Raw genomic sequence first — 24405 nt, forward strand, 5'->3', positions numbered from 1 at the left:
GCTACTGTGTCTGTGGGTGGAACTTTCTAGTGTCCTCCTGTCTCCTTTTCATTCCTTCCTAAGTCTATTTTGTGTTGTATCTGTTTAGGGCTTATTTTTGAGAGCACCTCCTGACCATTCCAGCAGACAGATCTCTGTTTCTGTTTCCCAGCAGCTTTGACTCTGAGATCACATGAGTTTGTTGCTGTTCATCTAGAAGCAAACAATGTTCTTTGCTTTCTTCACCCCTAAGCAATTTGTCTTTGTCAGTGAATTTATGCTGAGAGTATCTTCTTTTCTTCTTATTTCATGATCAAAGCATCTCCATGTCTGTGTTAGTGGCTTCGACAACACAATATGTGGTCTCTGGACCATATCCCCAGTCTTTTATTGTGAGCATTCTGCAAAATATGAGGAAAAGACCTTATGGGGAGCAAGTCTTGTGCAAGAGGCCCTCAGGGCTGCCAATCTGTCAAGCTAGCCCACACTCAGCTTGGAGGGCTTATTCATCTATCTATTGGGGTTTCTGCTCATCTGCTGTTATGGCTCTAACTTTCTCCTTTCATTCCCTGCCAAAGGCAAATGAACACACATGTACCGTGTCCTCTCAGAGGGAATTGCCAACCTCTGAAATTCAATTCACTTCTTATCTATTTTGTAATGGGCCCAGAAAATGCTATGGTTTTGTGTATTATCCAGCCTTTTCTGATTATTAGGAAGGAGGTCAGATTTCCACAACCTAAACACAAGTGCAACTCACTGATATGTTTCATATTGGCTTGGAAGATGATGTATCCTTTAGAGTTTCCTCTGATATCATCTTTTGATGGGTATATGACATCACACAGTGTACCCCCTAGAGCTTGCTATTTTTTCTGTCCTGAGAAATCTTTTGTCAACTGTATTCTCTGTTTATCTATCTATCTATCTATCTATCTATCTATCTATCTATCTATCTATCTATCTATCTATCTATCTAATCATCCTAGATCAATATATGTGGAACATCAATTTCTATCCAAGGCAAGAATCTGGAATAACTACAAACTCTCCATTTTCAGAATTTATGTTTAATTGCCCTCTGATGAAGCACTTGGCTTCCAATGGTCAGTGTCTTTGAAGGTACCCTAAATACCACTAGTCATTCTCTCTATATGAAGAACAGCACAAGCATAACTTCAGCTGGCTAATTATTTTGCAGGTTTAATCCTAGTTGTAATAATTGACTAGACATAGAGTTAGAATTGGGAGTTCACATAGGGTCTCTTCTGAAGAAAAGGTCACATAAATGTCAAGTAACTAGGAAATACCTGTCATTGGTATGGAGTCTTGGACTACTTCATCAGTCAAGTCTATTTCAAGGCAGACCTGGGAATTTGTGATTGCCAGTCAGTTTATTTTTTTATTTTTTATTTTTTATATTTTTTTATTACGTATTTTCCTCAATTACATTTCCAATGCTATCCCAAAAGCCCCCATACCCTCCCCCCCACTCCCCTACCCACCCATTCCCACATTTTGGCCCTGGCGTTCCCCTGTACTGGGGCATATAAAGTTTGCGTGTCCAATGGGCCTCTCTTTCCAGTGATGGCCTACTAGGCCATCTTTTGATACATATGCAGTTAGAGTCAAGAGCTCCGGGGTACTAGTTAGTTCGTAATGTTGTTGCACCTATAGGGTTGCAGATCCCTAAATGAGGTGTCCTTATATCATGTGTCAAAGTTCACTTTTGACACTGCTGCTGATATAACAGCAGTGAAACAACAACATACTTTGTAGATCTTCTGATTAATCCCAGCCATTGATTCCCTCTGTTCTACTACTGGTTTCATAACCCCCTTTTAATTATTGGATAATTTTTTTAGACTTTTATTATTTTTTCAAAGCCTAGTATCTTTCCAGTGCCCAAGATGCCATAATACTACTAACTTCCTGGATCTATTATACTAGCTAATCCTCTTCCTTTTTAAAGGTACACCATTCCATTGGTTAACTGATATTGGGGTTTGGTCTTTTGCTGTGTATTCAAATGCTAAATTCTTTATCCCAAGATCTGGTTGCTACAAGATGAGCAAAGTCTCAAAACTCTCATGTAATACCAGCCTTGTTAAGTCTCACAATTCTCACATACACAAGCCTTGTATAAACCTTGCTCCCAAGTTATCCCTGATTGGTTAATAAAGTTGCTGACAGCCTGTAGTTGGGAAGAATAGAGATAGGTGGATGGATCCTGGGATTGGGGTCTCAGGTATGAAAGAGACTATGAGAGTCAGAGAGGATGGAGAAGGAAGTTGCCTTGGGGGTAGCATGGATACTGTGCATGTGGCCATGAGGGCCAACCATGAAGCAATAGCAGTGCAAAGAAAACATATGGTAAGTAATATCTAAGGAACATTGGCAAAGAAACAGGTGGGACAGCTTGGAGGATTGATATCTGCCTAGCTGTAGTGCTATATTCTTGCTATAAGTTTTAAAGTTCTCTGTGTCATTTTTCTGAAAACTAAATGGTGTGAAGTGGGGTATAAACCTCTAGTAGATATTTAAAGAGAACAAGGGAGTGTAGGAAACCCCCAGAATAATAATAACCTAAACAAACTGATGCACGATTTTCACAATGGCACACTCTATGTCAGAGGACATCTTAGTACTACCAAAAACTACTGATAGATCTCTCAGCTAATCAGAAATTGTGTGATCCAGACCCATAGACTTATCTATCTCCAGTTTTTACAGAGTTTGGTTCATGTCAACTATTTATTTCAGGCTAGTTTCTCTAATAAGCATCAATTGGTTTACTTTAGAATCCTTGTGCGATACATACCCCAGGTAGGAAAACTAAAGAAGAACAGCATATAGGAAGGAGTTTAGTTGTAATGTAGCCTATATCAAAAGTCTCAAAGGACTCTATGCCTGAATGGAAGTGGATTTTAAAATCAGAATAGATTTTCAAATTTATATACTCACACTTGTGAAGATTATTGGAGGTGAACATCCATGAGAGCAAACTATAACTTTAGTCATGGTGATTATCTTTAGCTGAGGAAATGTTTCAGAAGTAGATTATACTTGCAGACATCATTGTAGATGGGACATATATGCCCTGCATTTATGCAATAGGTCTTAGAAATCTTTTAAGTCTGAGGCATTCACAGAAACCACCCCCAGGACATTACAATCACACTGATATGATAGAAAGACAAGAAGAAGAGTTGAAAATGGCCAAGGCAAAAATATGACACACAAAAAAGAAGCTAGGCACCTGCCTTTCAGTGACATTCATCAAAGCACATCTATAATATTAATCTTAAAACAAAAGGAACTAGACCAAAACCAGCAATGGGATTCTGTGGAAAACATTTCTATATCCTGAAAGCAGTACAGTGACACATGAAGACAATAATTTAAAAAATCAGAGAGGTAATTATTCTCCAAAAACTTGCTGGAGATGATTAAATACAGGAAACCTAGAATCATATATTATCTAAGTGTTTAGCTATTGGATATAGAGTCCAAGTCTTATCAAACCAATGCAGTGAATTTTTACTTATGAATTCAGGAAACAAAAAATATTGGCTCTATCTTGACTATAATGGGTTCCCTGGGTTTCCTGCCTGACCTTCCAGTTATTGCCTTACCGCCCAGGTGTGTAACAAGGGAGGGTACTCATCAGTTGGCTCAGAAGAAATGTTCATAAAAAGGAAAACCAAACAGAAACTGGAGACACTCCCTAAGTATCTATTGGACAGGGTAACTCTATTTCTTTGCATTTGGCAATTTTACACATTGATTTCTCCAGTGATTAGACCAGTTTGCTATGCCAACTATCATGAACCACACTCCCCTTTCACCTACACTTGCCCACATTTCTTGTCAATTGTTTCTCTAATCTTAGCCACATAGACTAGGGTACCATGGTATCTCAAAGTAGAGCTATTTGTACTTCTCTGAATGTTCAGACAGTTGGACATTTTAAGAACCATAATTTAAAATTTTTCCTTTTTAATTTTTTCTTTTTTCTTGGATATTTTCTTTATTTACGTTTCTAATGTTATCCCCTTTCCTGGTTCTGCCTCAGGAAATCTCCTATTCTACCCCCCTTCCCCCTGCATCTATGAGGGTATTAACCCATCCACCCACTCACTCCCATAGTCCTGCCCCAGCATTGCCCTAAACTGGGACATCTAGCCTTCATGGGACAAAGGGCCTCTCCTCCCATTGATGGCAGACAAGGCCACCTTCTGCTACATATATAGCTGGAGCAATGGGTCCTTCCATGTATACTCTTTGATTGGTGGTTTAGTACCTGGGAATTCTAGGGGATCAGGTTGGTTTATATTGTCGCTCTTCCTATGGGGTTGCAACCTCCTTCAACTCCTTCAGTCCTTTTTCTAACTCCTCCATTGGAGACCCCATTCTCAGTCCAATGGTTGACTGAGAGCATCCACCTCTGTATTTGTCAGGCTCTGGAAGAGCCTCTCAGGAGACATTTATTTCAGGCTCCTGTCAGCAAGCACTTGTTGGCATCCACAATAGTGTCTGGGTTTGTTGACTATGTATGAGACAGATCCTCAGGTAGGACAGTCTCTGGATGGCCTTTTCTTCAGTCTCTACTTCACACTTCACACTTCAGTCTCTGTATTGGCTCCCATGAGTATTTCTTTCCCCCTTCTAAGAAGGACTGAAGTATCCACACTTTGGACTTCCTTCTTCTTGAGCTTCAGGTGGCCCATGAATTGTATCTTGGGTATTCTGAGCTTTTGGGTTAATATCCAGTTATCAGTGAGTGCATACCATGTATGTTCTTTTGTGATTGGGTTACCTCACTCAGGATGATACTTTCCAGTTCCATTCATTTGCCTAAGAATTTCATGAAGTCATTGTTTTTAATAGCTGAGTAGTACTCCATTGTGTAATGTACCGCATTTTCTGTATCCTTTCCTGTGTTGAAGGACATCTGGGTTCTTTCCAGCTTCTGGCTATTATAAATAAGGCTGCTATGAACATAGTGGAGTATGTGTCCTTGTTATATGTTGGAACTTCTTTTGGATATATTCCCAGGAGCAATATAGATGGGTGCTCAGGTAATACAATGTCCAATTTTCTGAGGAACTGCCAGACTGACTTCCAGAGTAGTTGTACCAGCTTGCCATGCCACCAACAATAGAGGAGTGTTCCTCTTTCTCCATATTCTCACCAGCATCTCCTGTTATCTGAGTTTTTGATCTTAGTCATTCTGTCTGGTATGAGGAAGAATCTCATGTTTGGTTTGATTTGCATTTCTCTGATGACTAAGGATGTTGAACATTTCTTTAGGTGCTTCTGGGCCATTTGAATTGCCTTAGTTGAGAACTCTTTGTTTATCTCTGTACCCTGTTTTTCAATAGGGTTATTTGATTCTCAGGAGTCTAACTTCTTGTGTTCTCTGTATATATTGGATAATAGCCCTCTATTGGATGTAGGATCGGTAAAGAACTTTTCCCAATCTGTTGGTTGCCATTTTGTCCTATTGACAGTGTCCTTTGCCTTACAGAAACTGCAATTTTAAGAAGTCTTATTTGTCAATTCTTGATATTTGAGCATAAGCCATGAGTGTTCTGCTCAGGAACTTTTCTTCTGTGCCCATGTGTTCGAGGCTCTTTCCCACTTTCTCCTCTATTAGTTGCAGTATATCTGTTCCCCCCCCCCCCTGAGGTCCTTGATCTACTTGGACTTGAGCTTTGTACAAGGAGATACAAATGGATCAATTTGCATTCTTCTACTTGCTGACCACCAGTTGAACCAGCATCATTTGTTGAAAAGGTTGTCTTTTTTTCACTGGATGGTTTTAGCTCCCCTGTCAAAGATCAATTGACCATAGGTGTGTTGTTGATTTCTGTGTTTTCAATACTACTGCATTGATCTATATACCTGTCTCTGTACCAGTATCATACAGTTTTTATCAGTATTGCTCTGTAGTATGGCTTGAGCTCAGGGGTGGTGATTTCCCCAGAAGTTCTTTTTTTGTTGAGAATAGTTTTCAATATCCTGGGTTTTTGGTTATTCCAAATGAGTTTGCAGATTGCTCTGTCTATACTCAACAAAACTAAAAATCTGTATGAAACAGACAATTTTCTAGACAGATACCAGGTTCCAATATTAAATCAGGATCAGATAAACCATCCAAATAGTCTCAAAACCCCTTAATAAATAGAAGCTTGTCAAGTTGTCCCAGATGGAACCTAGTAGCCAGATCCTCACCTTTCCTCTGTTTCATTTATTCTAAAGATTTATTATATTTTTATTTATGTATNTGTATATGTATATGTATATGTATATGTATATGTATATGTATATGTATATGTATATGTATATGTATATGTATATGTATATGTATATGTATATGTATATGTATATGTATATGTGTATGTAAGAGTATACCCTGTGTGTGCATACTCAGGGAGGCCATAAGAGGACAATGTGTCCCCTGGTGGTTCTGAGTCACCTCATGTGAATCCTGGAAACCAAACTCATGTTCTCTGAAAGAGCAGGGCTACATACTTTTAACTACTGAGCCAGCTCTCCAGTTGCAAGGTATAGCCCAGGCTAGCCTGAACACATCATCCTTCAGCTTCTGTCTCTTTGGCATATCTCAGTAGCAAGTGCCACCACAAACTGACTCATTTTGTTTTTCAAATGCATGTAATTTATCTGATTTACAACATGTCTGTTCTTAAAATGGAACCTAGAAATCGTGTGTTCATATTGAAGAGAACAGATAAATGAAGGTAAAATAATATGAGTGGAAAACCTAGTACAGAGAGCACACAGGCAATTCAGGCTTTAATAATCATATAGAAAATGAATTTACTCTAGCAGCTTTGAGTAATTTGTTCAAATTAGCATTTCTTTGCACCTTAGATCTGAACGAATTAGCACTGACTATGACAAATAGGAAGAGAAAGGCCCTGGCGAGGCCTGCTTCACAGGTGAGCTGCCCCATATGGGAGAGCTATATAATAGTTTATGCATTGGGACAGACTCAAGATAGGGCTGGAAGTTCTCTTTAATGGACTATTTTTATCATTCATTAAATGCTTTATAAATTGTTTGTCAAGACATGAAGGTAACTGGGGATGTCTGGCAGTTGGTATATGATGTTTGGTTTTCAGTGAGCTGCTTGTTCTCCCAAGTTTCTTCCAGAGCATATTATGCAGGGACTGGGTAAAGTCCCGAGTGAATGAACATTGTTGACACTGAGTTTGACCTTGTCAAGCATGACAATGCACCAGACTCAGGACAATGCCTTCCCTGGGTCAGGCTCAGTGACACAGCCTTCTCTGGTTTAAGTATGAATGCTGGCATGCATGTGCAGAAAGCATCCACTGCCTTTTCCTCCTCCATAGTGTGTACGGCCTGCAACTACACCAAAGAGACTTCACTGAGACAAAGCAGACCTCTCCTCTTCATGCTGTGTATAATAAACTTGCAGAGTCTGGGGGTTGCTCTTGCAGGTATCATCTACCAAAGTGAGTACAGCTCACCTACCCCCAGCTTCTCTGCATGTGTCTTTTCGTCAGTGTCTTGTTTCTTCATTTCCATCGTTTCCCAGTCAGAATTCCATGACCAAGCTAGGCTAAAGGAGGTGACATTACAATTTTTTTTTATTGTCCCATGGGAGCACATGCTTAATCACATAATGGAAGTCAGGCGAAAACAAATGTTTCTTCCCAATCACCCTTTCCATTAGCCTGAGTAATTTATTGCTAATAAAATACTTTTTTTATACAATCAACAAATTGGGTGTGTGATCTGGCTTACATACTATGTGACATGGAAAATCAAGGATGATCAAGTGCCAAACAATTTCTTTAATAGAATCTTCATTTCATTAGCAGAGCTGAATGATGGAAATGAAAAAGTAAAACATAGAGCTATGTGCATGATGTCTGAAATGACAGAGTGATGTCAGAGTTCAGAAAAGAAGGTGCTTCATCTCTGATATGTACAAAATGCCCCAAAAGGGAGAAAATTCAGTATTGGAAATGGGAGCACAATGCAATTAAGATAGGAACAAAAATCAAAAGAAAGAAAAGGTAAAATCATTGAATTCATGGCTTTTGCAGATGGCCTGCAGCATGGGTTAGAGATAGGAAAACAAGTAAATAAATTTTTGGTTACATGGTTTGAAATTGTGAAAGCACCATATCTAACCAAAGGACATAGAGTGTCATTATTCAGAAAATAAGCATACACTTAGCATTTTATGATGAAAGGGTATAAGGACCCAGCATTACAAAGACTAATTTGATTTCACGGAATTGGAATTGACATTTGTGAAATGATTACATGAGTATTTAATAGTTCAATCAGAAAAAGGGTGTTAGATTATTTATGTATAATATTATAATTATTTAACTACTATTCTCTCATCTTAAGAAATTCTTAGATATTTTAGTTATAGTGCTTAGGCCATAGTTTTTGTTTGTCTTCAAGAAATGCCTTTATACTAAGTGAAGAAATATGGCTGTGGTCAGTAGGAAAGGCATGTATGTCAAAGTCAATATGAGGTCATATAATACGGAATCTGTAGAATAATTTTAAATTATTTGAATCTCAAAATTTCAGAGGATGATGATAACTGAAAAACACATCAAGGAAAGCTGGAAGTGGAAGAATTTTAAGACTGGGGAGGTATGCACTAATGGATAGCCTTATCAGAAAGGGGGTACCCAGTGAGGGAGGGATTCCCTCACAAGAAGACATAATTGGTTGTTGAATTCAGTCTCAGAGTGTTCAGAGCAGGGTGGGAGTTTATTGTTAGCCAGAGAATGCAAGAAATATTGAAAGGAAAGTCTTGATATTTTGGCTCTCTGGGTTGTTTCTGTTTTGAAATGTTCTGGGGAATAGTATTCCTCTATATTTAGTGATTTTTCAGAACATCAATGGCATGTGTGAACAAGTTATAGAGGGGAGGTCAAAGTTAGGACAAAGATGCAAGTACTCAGAGGACTCTTGATAGAAGTATGATGGTGAAGAATAGCCTCTAGAAGCTGTGGCAACATATTGGAGGCACAGATGAGGAAAATTCATGTGAGTCCCAGAAGCTCTTGGGCTAGATGTGAATATGTTCCAAGGCATCGGGTTTACCAATAATACAGGTATGCTATAGAACTTTGAGAATAGCGGGGCACCATCATAAAAATGACCACGCTAAAAATTACATTTATGGATTTTGAATAATAGTGAACAGTAGAGCCATTCTCCTTTTCTGTGAAACTGCCATTTTTTCTACCATCAGATTCCAAGAACTGATTTCATACTTTTAGCATGCCTCATATCTCATTGATGGGTAAAATTAAGTTCAGAATGGAATTTTAAAGCATTTGTGATTGGTTTTACATTTGGACAAAATGTACATATATCCCTGGGAAAGCTAGACACATCTTTTCATCCAGACTGAATAATTATGCATAGGACTGATTGCTTAAATACATAGCTCATGATTATGAATGAAATCACCTGCATTACTCTACAAATACCTTGCTCTACATGAATTAAAAAAAGTAAAACTTGATTGCAGATGCTGGAAATTTTAGGTTTTGAAAATTTTCAGTTGATCTCAAAACGTATAACTCACCTATTACACCATTCCTCTTGAAGTGATTTTCAACCTGAAATTGAAAGTAAAAGACTGGTAATAGTGGGCTTCACAGTGGAGAAAACTTCTGGATGCTGGGCTACTGTAAAGTAAGCAGGTGTTTTACATCCTTGGGTCTTTTTGTTCACAAACTTGTCCAAGCCACGGGCGTGTGCACCAAGGAGGACTGCTTGCCTTGTCTGATGGATTCTAGCAAGTCCTAGATTCCACTAGTCTCTGTCATAATCCTGTCTAGGTACCTGAAATCCAACCTTTATTACTTCCTCTCTGATTTGAGCTTTGTTGCTTATTAAAATGCACACGTTCACGAGGAGAATAATCTGTGAAAACATAATCCATCAAAGTGCTGCAGTGCAAATATGCTTGTCAGCTCTGTTCCAGCATGACAGCTTGGCAAGAGTGGGTTTATTTTCCTATATTGTTTTGGCAATGTCATCTTTTGCATTATTTTTACCACTAACCAGATGAGACCTTCTGTATAGGCACAACTTTAGTTTAGCCTTGTATCAGATCATTTCATGTGGACTCACATTCAATATTTAGGCAACTCATTTACTCTTTCTGGATTTAGTAGAGACAGGGGGAAAGCAAGCTTTGTAAAAACATTGTGCTTAATTGTAAAGTCAAGGTAGAAATGGAAATCCCAGATCAAAAATAATTTGAAGATATCAGATCATGAAGTGCCTCAGAATACCAGCATAGACAGATCAGGTTTCATAATCTTTATGGTTGTCAGACACAGTGGTGTTTTAAATTAGAAAAAAAAAATCTATACTTCTTTAGTTGTTGAAATTGATACATATGTAAAGAAACAACATTTAAAAAGTTGAATACCTACAGTTTTCTGTAATGGCAAACAATGTTGTCCTAATAGCTACCTTCATCAATTGATGCCAGCTCTGTAATGGAATGTAGAAGGGGGAAAGCTAGTCATAGAATGTGTTGGTTTCTTTCTTTTGCAGATTCCCACTGCAGAGTTGAGGGAAACAATGGGTTTTCTTGCTAGGTAAGATAGATGATTGGAATACAATCACTAGAATGTTGACTTACTGAATGTACTTGGGAAAGGGATTTTGAGCTCTTTATAGATACAGATTCAAGAGGTTAGTGGGTTAAAACTAAATCTTGATCTTTACTTAAGTCTGTGTATTACAAATGAGTGCTTCTCATGGTTTTGATAATTTTATTAGCAGAAGAATTACATCTTACCACAAATTTAAAAAATAATTTTTGAAGGAATTATACTAAAATAACAATTTCTTCAATAGAAACTACTAGTAATTTTATATATATTATCATAAATCTGTAGGTCAGGGGTAGATATTGTGACCAAGGATGAGTGCAAAGTCGATTTCTGTTAAGTGAAAACATTGATTTCTAAGTACAGTTTTGAAGGAAGAATGAATTACTATTCTTAGATTTCTATTCCATGGGCATTTAACTTAGCTTAAACCCTTAAAATCTTAGACAATAACCTCTGTACCTCATGGAAGCCTATTTTCAGAGCATAACAAGTATAAAATAAGTAGTATAGCATACTACAAAATTTGGATTCAAATGTTTTGACTTGGCAGAAGAAATAGGCTTCCTAACCTATTCTCCACAGTGTAGTAGAATGCATTCTTATTTATTTACTTCCACTTTTTAGTTCAAGAACATTTTTATTACTTTGTTGCTTCAAGGACAAATTTATTTCTCTTAAAAGGAAAACACCACAGGATAGGCAAGCTATAAATCCCAGCTGTAGCCCAGACAGGGAGAGTGAAGAGAAAGCAAGCCAGCCATGTTGCTTGAGGCAAGGTAAGATGGTGCTGCAGATCAGCCATGAGGTGGTAGGAGGTCATATGGCTGGGAGGAAGGCTTCCAGGAGAGTATTAGGAAAAACATGCCAGGAATGCAGGAAGAGAAAATACAAGGGAGGAAATGCTTTTCTGATGAATTCAGAAAAGCCAGTGGACATAGGAAGGAGCATGGCTGCTTGGCTTACAACATGGCTGTAAGAGATGAAATTAGGAAGCAGGATTCAGAGGAGGGAAAGCACCATATCCTGCTGAAAGAGTAATTATCCCACCTATCTCTTTAGCAGGGCTTAAGGTGAAAGCATCTTCCTAGGGTGACCCAAATTCCTGAGTCCTTTGGTCAGGCCTTGGACCTGCTCAACTGTATCTAGATTAAGTTTCTACAGAATTATTCTCAAGAACAAGTTTTTATTGTTTTATTTTATGTGCTCAAGTCTTTTGCCTGTGTGCATGTTTGTGTACCATATATGTGCCTGGTGCCCACAGAGGTCAAAAGAGAGCAGCTATTCTTCCTGAAATCAGTTATAGATGCTTGTGAACAGGTGTGTGATTGCTGGAAATTGAACCCAAAGTGCTGCTTTTAACTGCTGAGCCAAGTCTCCAAACCTTATATTAGCTCTAATCGGACACTGGTATGTTCACACCTAGAGATAGATACCAATATGGTCATAATATTTCCCTTTCAATTGAAAAATAGATATAAAGCATTTTCAGAAGAAGATATGGCCCCAGTCCCAATGCTGTTTTTCAGGATGATAAAGATCTGCACTGCAGTTCTTGTCCCCATCCACAGGTCTAGCCTTTAGTTATGGATACAGTTTACCTTTTATATGAAAATAAACAAGTAAAGAATCTGTTGTCAAGATCTATCTCTAATAGATGGGAAGGAATACTAAGGGAAAACTTAAACCTTTTATAAGAATCCATTAATACCAATATTTGGCCCTTCAAGGAAATTATCATACTTGTCCTTAAATATTAATTTAATTTGAATACTAAATCTATATTTGGGTATTTTTATCAGACTATGGCTGATATTGCGTATACCTAGATCATTAAAATTATGCAAACTGTCTCTAGTAGTACTATGAGTGTAATAAAATATCTTTGTTTGTTTTTTAAGTTTATTTGATGAAGGTGCCAAGTCTCCCCTCTCTGAGAACAAGGGAATCTGGCTGAGAAGCACTGAAGGATTGTAGTCACTTTACACAGCATAATGAACATATGGACTCTCCTCAAGCTCTGATTTCACCATCCTAATATGCTGGCTAATTCTGAAAATGTGTTTGATACCAAGTTCCTTTATATATCTATGTAATTTTTGATTAGTTCAAATTTAATTTTGCAGTTGCACAGGGTCCATTTCAAGTTCTTGAGAGCCACATATATAAAGAGGGCATTGCATTGGATAAGACAAATGGACCCCTTTCTATTACCACAGATAATTCTAGCTCTCTGCTCTTGCAAGACAATAAATCAGAGAATATCATTGATCATCATCTATTTCCTATCAACAAAGCTTAGATTGACTTCACCAGATCAACATTTTATATATAACTCACTTTTCTGTTTTACATATAGCTAATGATCTTATGCCATGTTCTACTGTCCATATTGGATCTCAGAAGACAACCACGCCTCCAACATGAATAAAAATCTCTCTTCTGCATCCCTATGTGTTTGGTGGAAATACAAGAGCTGTTTGGCATTTTCCTGCCTGATTGCTCTGTACTTAAACTTTGCTGGAATTTGACACCCCGTACACTGGCAATTCTTTTCAATTACAGGGGAGCTCTGTCCTTACATACACAGACACAGGGTTGTGTACAAGTGCCATGTACCTTTTGCTCATGCTACACTCACAAGGTTGAAGATCTGTGTTCTTTTTCTTTTGTAACATCATTGCCATCTAAGAGTTTCTTTTAACGAAAAACATTTTACCAACAAATAATAAGTTTTCTTCCTGACACACTATATCTTTGATGTCAGTTTGCAACCTTTCAGTAGCAGTATTTATTTTTTACCACTTGTTTAATTTTGAAGATTATTTATTTAATTTGTTCTCTGGTCTTTCTTCAGTGACTAAAAAACCTTATTATCGTGGTTTGGATATGAATGTCCCCCATAGACTTGTATGTTTTAATACTTGGTTCCCCTTTGGCAAAACACAAATTAAGAGTTGTATCCTTGTTGGAGAGAAGGGGGACAGAGAGAGGGAAGGAGGGAGAGAAGGAGAGACAGGGAGAGGGGAGAGGAAGACAAGGACAAAGAGGAGGAGGAGAATGGGGAGGGGAGGAGGAGGACAACAACAAAAACTAACTGTGAATGTTTGGAAACTCAAAGCCCACCCCCAGTGATTTACCTTCTTATACAACTCTTAATCCCTCTCAGAAAGTTTCACCAGCTGTCTTAGTCAGGATTTCTATTCCTGCACAAACATCATGACCAGGAAGCAAGTTGTGGAGGAACTGCTTTATTCAGCTTACACTTCCACATTGTTGTTCATCACCAAAGGAAATCAGGACTGGAACTCAAACAGGTCAGGAAGCAGGAGCTGATGCAGAGGCCATGGAGGGAAATTACTTACTGGCTTGCTTTCCCTGGCTTGTTCAGCTTGCTCTCTTATATACCCCAAGATGACCAGCCCAGGGATGGTACCATCCACAATGGGCCCTCCTACCCTTGATCATTAATTGAGAAAATGCCTTACAGTTGGATCTCATGGAGGAATCTCCTCAAGAGAGGCTCCTTTCCCTGTGAACTCCAGCTTGTGTCAAGTTGACACACAAAACCAGTCAGTATACTATCAGAGGACCAAGTATTAAAACATATCCCCTGGAACCATAAGTCCCAAAATAAAATGCGTTCTTTTATGTTACCTTAATCATGGTGCTTTGTCAAGGCAATAGAAAAGTAACCAAGACACTTGTCAACTTTACACATTACTTAAAAGGCTTTTGGAAAACGTACATTTGGAAAATATAATTATTGGGAAATCATATAATCAGCATACACTCATGTTGCCTATATGACGTGTACTTCTGTTGCTTTCTTTGTGTTGTCAGGAAGCTGCTGTCTTCTACAGAGGGAATTTGCATGGAACTGTTTCAGGAATAACACTTCTTTAAGAATTTATATGCCATTAAAAAATCTCTCTAAAACTCCTTCTATACCTCCAACCCCCAAAACAGAATGTACTGAGTAGAGTTTTTTTTTTTCCCTTAATGCTATTACACAGAAGCATCAGCAGCAAACTGAGGCCTTTAGAGACTGTCTGGGCTTTTGAGACTCCTTTGCTCATGCTAAATGGCCTCCAGCTCCTCTGAGTCTGCTTTTAAATTGTTGGACTCCTCCATTTTGGACAAGCTGTCTTCACTTGACTATCACAGAGCCTGCTTAAACTACTCCCTACCTATCCTGCTTTTTACCTGTTATTCTCTGCTCCACAATCATGCCCTTTAAATTGGTGTTTCTAAATTTTTTCTTAAGGAAGAGGCAGGTATTTCTACAAGTATCCTGTATGACTCCATCAGTTTCTGAGTGGTGCAGGCTGTCTTTTCTGTAAAGTGAAATGGCAGGTGTCAAGCACTGGTTCTTTGATCAGTGTCTCCTGATGTGCTCTTCTCTGCCCCTTCATCATCTGAAGCTGTGTCAGACAGGACTGAGGATACCCAATACTTGGGTGCGGGCTATCACTTTCTATATCCATTTACTTTACTATAGCAAGTTTGCATCGGGATTGGAGCCAACAAGTGCAGACTGCTGTTGCAGCTCCTTTGGTCTTATGCCACTCTCAGGACACAGGAAAGGATCAGAGTGAATATGAAACACACAGGCAAAGTATCAAAGGAACAAACATTTCTAGAAGGTTTCTCTGAGGGGGCACACATAAAAATCAGCATTATCTAATATGTTGACCCAAACTTATGAGAGGCATCATTTTAAGACAGGAATATTTATACACCTGCATGTATTACATTTTGTCTATAGAAGAATACCTAAAATGGTAATTTATGGGTACAGTGCTAACGAATAGATTTGGCTTTACTTAAATCTGTCTTGAGATTGAAGGAGAAATCAAGTGACCCAATTTTATACCAACACAGCAAACATAACTGGCAAGTGATCCAACACCTTCTCATGTCAGCATCTCATCCTCCAGTGGCCTGAGTAAGAACTACTGTGGTTCTTTTCAGAGTTGTTTGATAAGCCATTTGTTCTCAAAATTCATTTGGAGAAGGGAAGGTTTGGATCTTGTAGCGTATCCTTGCAGATTCACTTGCAAGGACATAACATGTTCCCACTGTTTGGTGGAATCACTGGATATTTCCATTTCTCTATATTTTCTGTAGATCCAATTGTCTGTTTTTCATTGATATGGCACAGATCTGTATGTAAAAAGACAATTTAAAAACTAATCAGTAGGCTTTCATTCTTACACAGAAGTGTCTACTGATTGGAAGCTCCATGGGTACAGTTCTTCAGGCAACAACAATGATAAACAAGGGCACACATAATCATGAAGCAGACGAGGCTGAGCTCTGGGCTCCACAACAATTAGAGTAGGGGTGTATGTCCGTGACTTGAATTCTTGGGTTTTTATTATAATCTAGAAGAGCATTGTCAGCTTCTGAGCACATATAAATCCACATCATCATTAGTCCTATAGCCTTTGTTTTTGTTTTTTAAGATAGTTAATTTGTGTGTGTGTGTGTGTGTGTGTGTGTGTGTGTGTGTGTGTGTGTGTGTGCTGTGTCTGTGGAAGTTCACATACCATGGCTTGTGGAAGCCAGAAGATAACTGTCCAGAGTCAGTTCTCTCCTTCCACCTTGTTGAAGTGGGGTCTCTCTTATTTTTAACACTGAGCATCATGCAGTCAGCGAATCTGGTCACAAGGATCCATGCAGTTCTCCTATCACAACCTCTGATTTTGCTATAAATGTGCTAGAATTTCAGATGTGGGCCATTGCGTCATAGCTCTGGAATGAGTTCCTGGAATGGAATTCAGGTCATAAGGTTTCCACAGCAAGTGTTTATAACCCTGAGCCATGGGACTGGGCTTGAATGAAACTATAACCTTAGAGGTATTATCAAGTTCAGAACTGATATATGAGTAAAGTGTCATAGAAACAGCCTAAATTCATTAACCCAGAAGAATCAAAGAATTGTTAGCATTTTGAACGATACCAAGTTCCAAGTTAGAAAGATGTTCTATTTCTCTCTTTAACAGAATGTCCATGGTATTTGTCTTAAAATTTCAGGAATCATTTGTGTCAATATTCTGAAATCTCAAATCATTGCTGAACTTTTATTCATAAACATTTTTATAAACAGAATCAATTGAATAGAAATATATTAAATTATTACAAATTCCAGCTATTCTTGTTCTGAATTTAGTTTCCTGGTCAAAGAATATTTTTGTCTACTTCAATGTTTGTCATTATATTAGCTTTGTGTTGAATGTAATTTTTTCGTTGTATCTCAAATTTGGTGTTTTTTTCTTCCTAATTTTGAATGGTTGCCTATGAAACATCTGTAAATAATGACTAAATTCTTAGATAACTGACTAGGTTATATTTTCTTATTATTACTTTTACTACTATTTCTTCTTATCAAGAAAGTTAATTGATGTATCCAGACATAATGACCCAATTTCTAAAAAAAAAATTGGTTCACAGTCCTAAGTACAACTTCTAAAAATTGCATCCAAAATTTTTCATAAGCTATCTGCCCGAACAGTAGATATGGGATGATGGGAAGGAAGAGGAGGAAGAGAAGGAGAGGGTAAGAAAGAGTGGGACGAAGGAGGAAGGGAGGGGGGCTAGAAGCTGGAAGTAGAAGACAATAATTATTGATCATAATAGGTATGCATGCAGCTTACTATATACCAGGCAAATTAGTGGTGCCTGTGTGGTAATTCATACAATGCTCATAGCTACAGTATAAAAATGAAGGCACTGCTACTCATAGATGAAGTGGCTGAATCCGAATGAGAGCTATGAAAGGCCACATGGATACTAAGTGTGCAGCAGCTTCAGACCCTTGTGACACCAGCTTGGCATCACTGGAAGTTCTCATGAATCTATGGATACATGGCACTGGGGACAGTAACTTTCCTAAGTAGAGAGAGGGACCCACACTCTAACCCAGTAGCAAGCCATTTAAATATATGATAGATAATTGTTATCTCTTCTTGGGTATTCTCATCCCTTCCAGTGTATTTCTCTCTGTTGCCCTCTGTCCCCCATACTTCTTGGCTTTGTTAGTTGTCTGCAACATCTGAGCCCTCTTGGGAGCATTTTGTTCTCTTTCTTCAACTATGTGAAATATCCAGGAGTTCACTCTCTTATTTCTTTGTCTAGCACCCAGGTATGCGGCTATAACCTATCTTCTGCCTAAGACTATCCTATACAACCTCCATAGGAAGAACAATATCAACCAACCAGACCCAACCTCAGAGCTCCAAAGGACTAACCCACCAACCAAAGAGTACACATGGAAGAATCCATGGTTTCAATAACATATGTAGCAGAGGATGGCCTTATCTGACATAAATGGCCCTTGGTCCTATGAAGGCTTGATGCCCAGCATAGGGGAATGCTAGGGAGATGAGGCAGGAGTGGGTGGGTGGGTGGGTGGAGGAGCATCCTCATAGAAGCATGGGGGAGGGGCTGAGGTAGGGGGCTTGTGGAGGGGAAACCAGGAAGGGCCATAACCTTTGAAATGTAAATAAATAAATTAACTGATAAGAAGGCCATTCTATAATTAGAGAAATGCTACCATATAATGACTATACATGTGTTCCCAAATGCAGTTCTGCACCTATTGTAGTATAATTTTAATGGCTCATTAAATTATCTCTTGCTGTTGGTACATAATTAATAAGCTATTCTTTTATTGCTGAATATTTTGATAGTTTTCAGTGGGCTTTTATTAGTTCATATATTTGTATAGCACTAAGACAAACACTTTGAGTATTTGAGCTTTATTTCTGTTGAATTATTTCTTTAAAATAAAATCCTCAAAGATATATTACAGGGTCAAAGGATATGAATACCTTATGGTGCACTGTTTGCCAGTGGCTTATATTCATTAACAGAGTTCTCTGATGTGCATAAGTTAAAAGCCATATCAAAATCTTGTCACCATCATTTCTATTTGTTCACTATATAAAAAATGAGGATATTCTATATAATTATGCTCTGTGTTTCACAGCTAAAGAGACCCATATATTTCAAAATAAAATAAATAGTAGTAATTTAAGTTTCTCTTTGAAAACTCAAATAACTATTTACCTCTGCCATACATACAGCATCATTTTGCAGTTTGGAGTTGATATTTGTTATTGAGGCAAGTTTTTATGTTCCTAGTTCTCCACAACACTGTTTTAAAAGAGAAATGTTGGGAAGAAGGGAGAAGTAGACATTTTAATTTCTGGCAAAAACAGACCCATAAAGGACAATTCAAAGAACCCATTCAAAGAAGTTGCTGCAGGGGAGGAGGGCACCCTACTTATTTGGCTTTCCTTGTTAGTTCTGTTGAAATCATCAGACATGACTTGTGAATTTCCCCCTGTGATTGGGAACTAGACTGATGAATTGATTCAAAATAATTTTAAATAGCAGACCAAGGATCTATTTTGCCTATAGTATGACGATTTTCAGCTAAAATGTGTAAAGGAAGGAAATGCTATTCAAGCCAAGGAATTAAGCATAATTATAGACTTAAAGAAAGGGAATTTGAGTTTTTATTTTTTTTCTTTCCCTAAGGGTGTTGAAAATAAATCAAACCAAAAATAACTGCATTAAAGTAGAATAATTTTAATTAACATAAATGAGCAGGATGGTGAATTTTCTTAACAACACCCAGGCTGTGAGGAACCAAGTCTTAACTTTCTCAACATCTGGAAGCTCAGAAAAAATGAGAGTTTGGATTCTAGTGTTTGAGAAACATGGCTCTTCTGCTGCCAATGCTAAGCACTTACATCCTAGAGTTTGCGGTGGCCAGGGATGGTAGACGGCATTATGGTAAAGGGAACAGAAGATTGTAAGAGCCAGAGAAACATGCAGTTTTCTCAGAAACTGTGTCTGTTAGGAACGTCAGAAAATACACCCATGAAGTCTCATCAACATGGCTACCTAAACAGGACTGGAACAAAGGTGATACTAACAGACAGGTAAAGGTGAACAAGGGAAAGATCAAGAAGCCTCAGCCTTAGACAGGAACTATAGGCAACTAAGAAATTCTGATAGCAGAAGAGTCTTCTCTGTAGAATAGCGCACCAATGATTATCCAGTGTCAAACATGTAGCCCTGAAAACACACATACAAGTAACATTTTACAGACTGAGCAGGTTGTATTTATGTATTTAGAAGTGAGTGTGTTTATGTGTGTGTGTAAAACAACAACTAAAGTAAAATAGAGCATGAATTTGAAAGAGATCAAAGGGGGTGGGATACATGGGAAGATACAGAGGGAGGAAAGGCAAGGGGGAGGAAAAATGATGTAATTATAGTCTCAAACATTAAAACAAGTGAAAATCTTGATTAAAAATTGGGGTGTCCAGCAGCTGACTCAGAGGAATGCAGAGACACACAGCCAAACAGTGGGTGGAGCTTGGGGACTCTTATGGAACAGTTGGGGGAAGGATTGCAGGCCCTGAAGGAGATGAGAACACCTCAGGAAGGCCAACAGAGTCAACTCTGGACCCTTGGGGCTCCCAGTGACTGAAACAGGAACTAAAGAGCATACATGAGCTGGACACATGACCCTCCCCATCACCGGACATATGTAGCAGATGTGCAGCTTGGTCTTCATGTGGGTCCTGAATGACTGGAATGGGGGCTGCCCCAAAAGCTGTTGCCTGTCTGTTGGATAGGTTCTTCCAGCTGGGCTGCCTTTCTGGCCTCAGTGGGAAAGAGTACACTTAGCCTTGCAGAGACTTGAAGACCCAGGGTAGGGGATACCCAGGGGACCCTCACCCACTCAGCAGAGAAGGGGAGGGGGATGAGGGAAGGATTTTGGGAGGAAGGTACCAGGAGGGGGGCAGTGAGTAGGATGTAAAGTCAATAGATAAATAAAAATAATAAAAATAGTGAGGTAGCATGAGAGGACCTGGGGGGAAAGGAGTAGAAATAATATAAGTAAAATACTAAGGTACACAATTCTCAAAAAGAAAATTTTAAAAATTAATAGAAATGCTTTCCCAAGTGCAGCTCTCTGGTCCATGGAGTACCAGTCCCAGAGGCTGGCCTTCTTGGTGCTCAGCAGCTCCTCACTGGGTGCTCTCCCATGTCCATCTGCCCTTCTTCTGGACTGAAGCACATTCTTTTCCAAAGTTGACTTTTCACTATTCAGAAATCTGTTTTTACTTATAGCATCTCTCCTTTTTTTTTTTTAACCTTGAAAATGTACTGTGGCAAAAAATTATGTCATCAACAGAGAGATAAGCATTTATCTAGTATGTGTTATAAGTCAACAATTTATGTAGTTTTATTTAAAATCCCACAGAAATTGAAATTCATATTACTCATCAAAAAACCTATGGTTCTGAGAGGTTAAGTAATTTGAATAAAGTTATGCTGTTATTTTATCTTTTATTTTTATTGTTCAAGAAATACATAGGAAATTATCTTTAATGTTATTCTCTTTATAGAGTTATTTATTCTTTGTGCATTTCATGAATACATACAAAGTATTAAAATTATATATTACTCTACACCTGCACTCCATCTCCTGCTAACTACCCCTCATGTTCCCCTCCCATCTTTAGCTTCCCCTCCTCCTCAGCCTCTTCTGTTGGTGTTCTTTTCTCGTAACCCACTGAGCCCAAAATTAGTGTTACCCAAACTCACAAAGGTGTGAGGCCATCCACTGGAGCATAGACAATTTACTCACCCAGGTCTACATCCATGGAGAGAACTGACTCTTTCTCCCCCACAGCCATCAACTGGCAATAGCTGCTCAGGTAGGATTAGAGCCTCTTGAAACCTCCCCGATCCAGGCTGGCAGGCAGACTGGGTTTCCCTTGCTATCCTTTGCTGTATGCCTGATTAAAACTGAAGAAATCTGTGTTGTCAAGGTGCTGTTGGTGTTGAATCTGAAGAACGGATAATAAACACAGAAATGGAATTTTCAAGCCTCCTGCCTCACCTCCTGAATCACAGGGTTACACTTGTAATTTACCATGCTTCTCTTGTTTAATATTAAATCTGTTACCACATTGGGCCTGTGTTCTGAAAGCTTTGCTATCTCAAAAATTTTGTGGCATTGATGTGCCCCCTGTGCCTTCTACTTCCTTCTGTCCTTCCCCCAACCCTGCAAGCACAGTTCCCTGCCTTCTCTATTCCACTTAAGCTTCACACCCATAGTTCGGAATATCAGGTTTAGGAGTTCTCTAGAGGAATTTTTGGGGTCACTTAAACATATCATCTGCAAATAATATTTTGACTTCTTTCCAATTTGTATACCTTTTACCTCCTTTTGTTGTCTAATTGCTCTGGCTAAGACTTCGAGCACTATATCAAATAAGTACTGAGAGAATGGACAGTCTTGTCTAGTCCCTGATTTTAGTGAGATTGCTGCAAGTTTCTCTCCATTTAGTTTGATGTTGGTGACTAGTTTGCTGTATGGGCCTTGAATTCCTGAGACCTTTCCAAGACTTTTACCATGAAGGGATGTTGAATTTGGTCAAATGCTTTCTCAGCATCTAATGAGATGATCATGTGGTTTGTTTTTTTTTTTTCATTGTGGTACATTTACACAATGGAGTACTATTCAGCTATTAAAAACAACGAATTCATGAAATTCTTAGGCAAATGGATGGAACTAGAAAATATCATCCTGAGTGAGGTAACCAAGTCACAAAAACACACATGGCATGTTCTCACTGATAAGTGGATATTAGCCCAAATGCTCAGAATATCCAAGATACAAATCACAAACCACATGAAGCTCAAGAAGAAGAAAGACCAAAGAGTGGGTGCTTTGGTCCTTCTTATAAGGGGCAACAAAATACTCACTGGAGCAAATATGGAGACAAAGTGTGGAGCAGAGAGTAAAGGAAAGGCCACCAGAGACTGCCCCACCTAGGGATCCATCCCATATACAGTCACTAAATGCAGACACTATTGTGAATGCCAAGAAGTGCATAGTGACAGGAACCTGCTATAGCTTTCCCCTGAGAGGCTCTGCCAGAGTCTGATATATACAGAGGAGGATGCTAGCAGTCAACCATCGACCTGACCCAGGGTCCCCAATGGTGGAGTTAGAGAAAGGACAGAAGGAGCTGAAGGGGTTTGCAACCCTATAGGAAGAAGAACATTATCAGCTAACCAGGAGTCTAAACCGCCAACCAATGCATACACATGGAGGGACCCATGGTGCATCTCATGGACACATCCTTCCTGGAGGGACCCGTGGTGCATCTCATGGACACGTCCTTCCTGGAATAATCCCAACTCTTCCTCCACGAAGCTGAATTTGATGGTAATCACACACATTGCTCCTACCTGTCTGGCTTTGCTTTAGTAATTTCAGTCTTTATAATTCCCAGGCTGTGGAGTTATCCATCTAAATCTTGCTCACATCAATGTTTCTTGATGAAAAGAAGTACAGGGAGGATTATGTCCCTAATGATACCACTAACATTCTGTAATGATTGCTGCTCACGTTATCCAAGGTAAAAGTTTGTGTGTGTGTGTGTGTGTGTGTGTGTGTGTGTGTTTGGAGTTGTGGGAAAGTGTGGCAGCTGAGTCAGAATGCTGGAGTGGAGAAACAGATCAGCACTGATTATTCCTGATTATTTCAATCCTCTACATACATGAGGTAAATGCATTAGGAAACCATATGATTTTCATATTTTAATATTTGATTTCTGGATTGCTACAATGACGAGTAAAAGAAATGCAGGCAGATGTCATTCTGCGTTCTGTTGATGAAGCAGAAACAATTCAAAAGTGTGGGGAATCATTGGCACAAAAACCTCACGTTTGGCTCCAATTTCACATCAGGTTGCTTCCTCCAAGGCAGCAGGGATGGAAGCATCCTGTTCAGACATGTGTATCCATCATTTTCAGTTTCCAAAACGGCACTGCACATACATCAATCCAGGTTTCTTCTCTTACTGTTAACTGGGCTGCTAATTATAAAATCCTGCCTATAGACAATGAAAGAAAGGCTTTGTAGACCAAGAGCTATTGCCATTTTTTCTGTTGATATTTCAGAACCACTTGGGATGCAGGAGGAGGAAGGATTTCACCCCAAAAACTCCATCCAGGTTTTCAGCTTGCTAAAGAATGATCTGGCTGCAGAGTGGCTAAGGCAGAAGCCACTGAAAGCCTTATCTGCATTCTCATCTAGGAAGGGAAGGAATTTTCTTAATCTTTGTGTACTCAGCAATTTATTCTCTAAATCATTTGGACTCAAGTGAAATCTGGATTCATCTGCTTTTCTAAGCCTTATTTATTGACTTTATTGGAGTTACATTTGTCTCAGTCTGCTACTTTTATTTTCTGTTCCCATGACTATTGGCTCAATATGGTGAATATTTTCTTTTAATTTCGTTGAAAAAATGAATTGCATGTAAGAGATTTTACATCACCTCATTTGTATGTCTGTGCTGTGTTTGTAAGTGTATAAGAGACAGGGGCTTGAGGTCTTCGAATGAGAAGGGTAAACTTGGAACATAAAATGTGTCATTGTGAAAGGATGTGCAAATCAGCAGGGGTGGCTGCTTCCTTGTCATTACTAGTGGTGCATGTCTGTAGAAATATATTTTGCTAAGGTTCTCAATTTTCCCTACTCACATGACTTATGCAGACCCCAAAATGGGTAATGATGGATCATAATGAGAGGCAGGAGAGTCAGGCAGGGAAGCAGCTGGAGATGCTCGCTGATGGAAGTGCACCAATCCTCAGATGCTACGGTATTTTAATCACCGCAGCCCGGGCCTGAAGTGCCAGCACCTTCAGAGACTAATAGCTGTGATCC

This window comes from Mus caroli, chromosome 2, assembly GCF_900094665.2.
Source record: "Mus caroli chromosome 2, CAROLI_EIJ_v1.1, whole genome shotgun sequence".
NCBI classification, from domain to species: domain Eukaryota; kingdom Metazoa; phylum Chordata; class Mammalia; order Rodentia; family Muridae; genus Mus; species Mus caroli.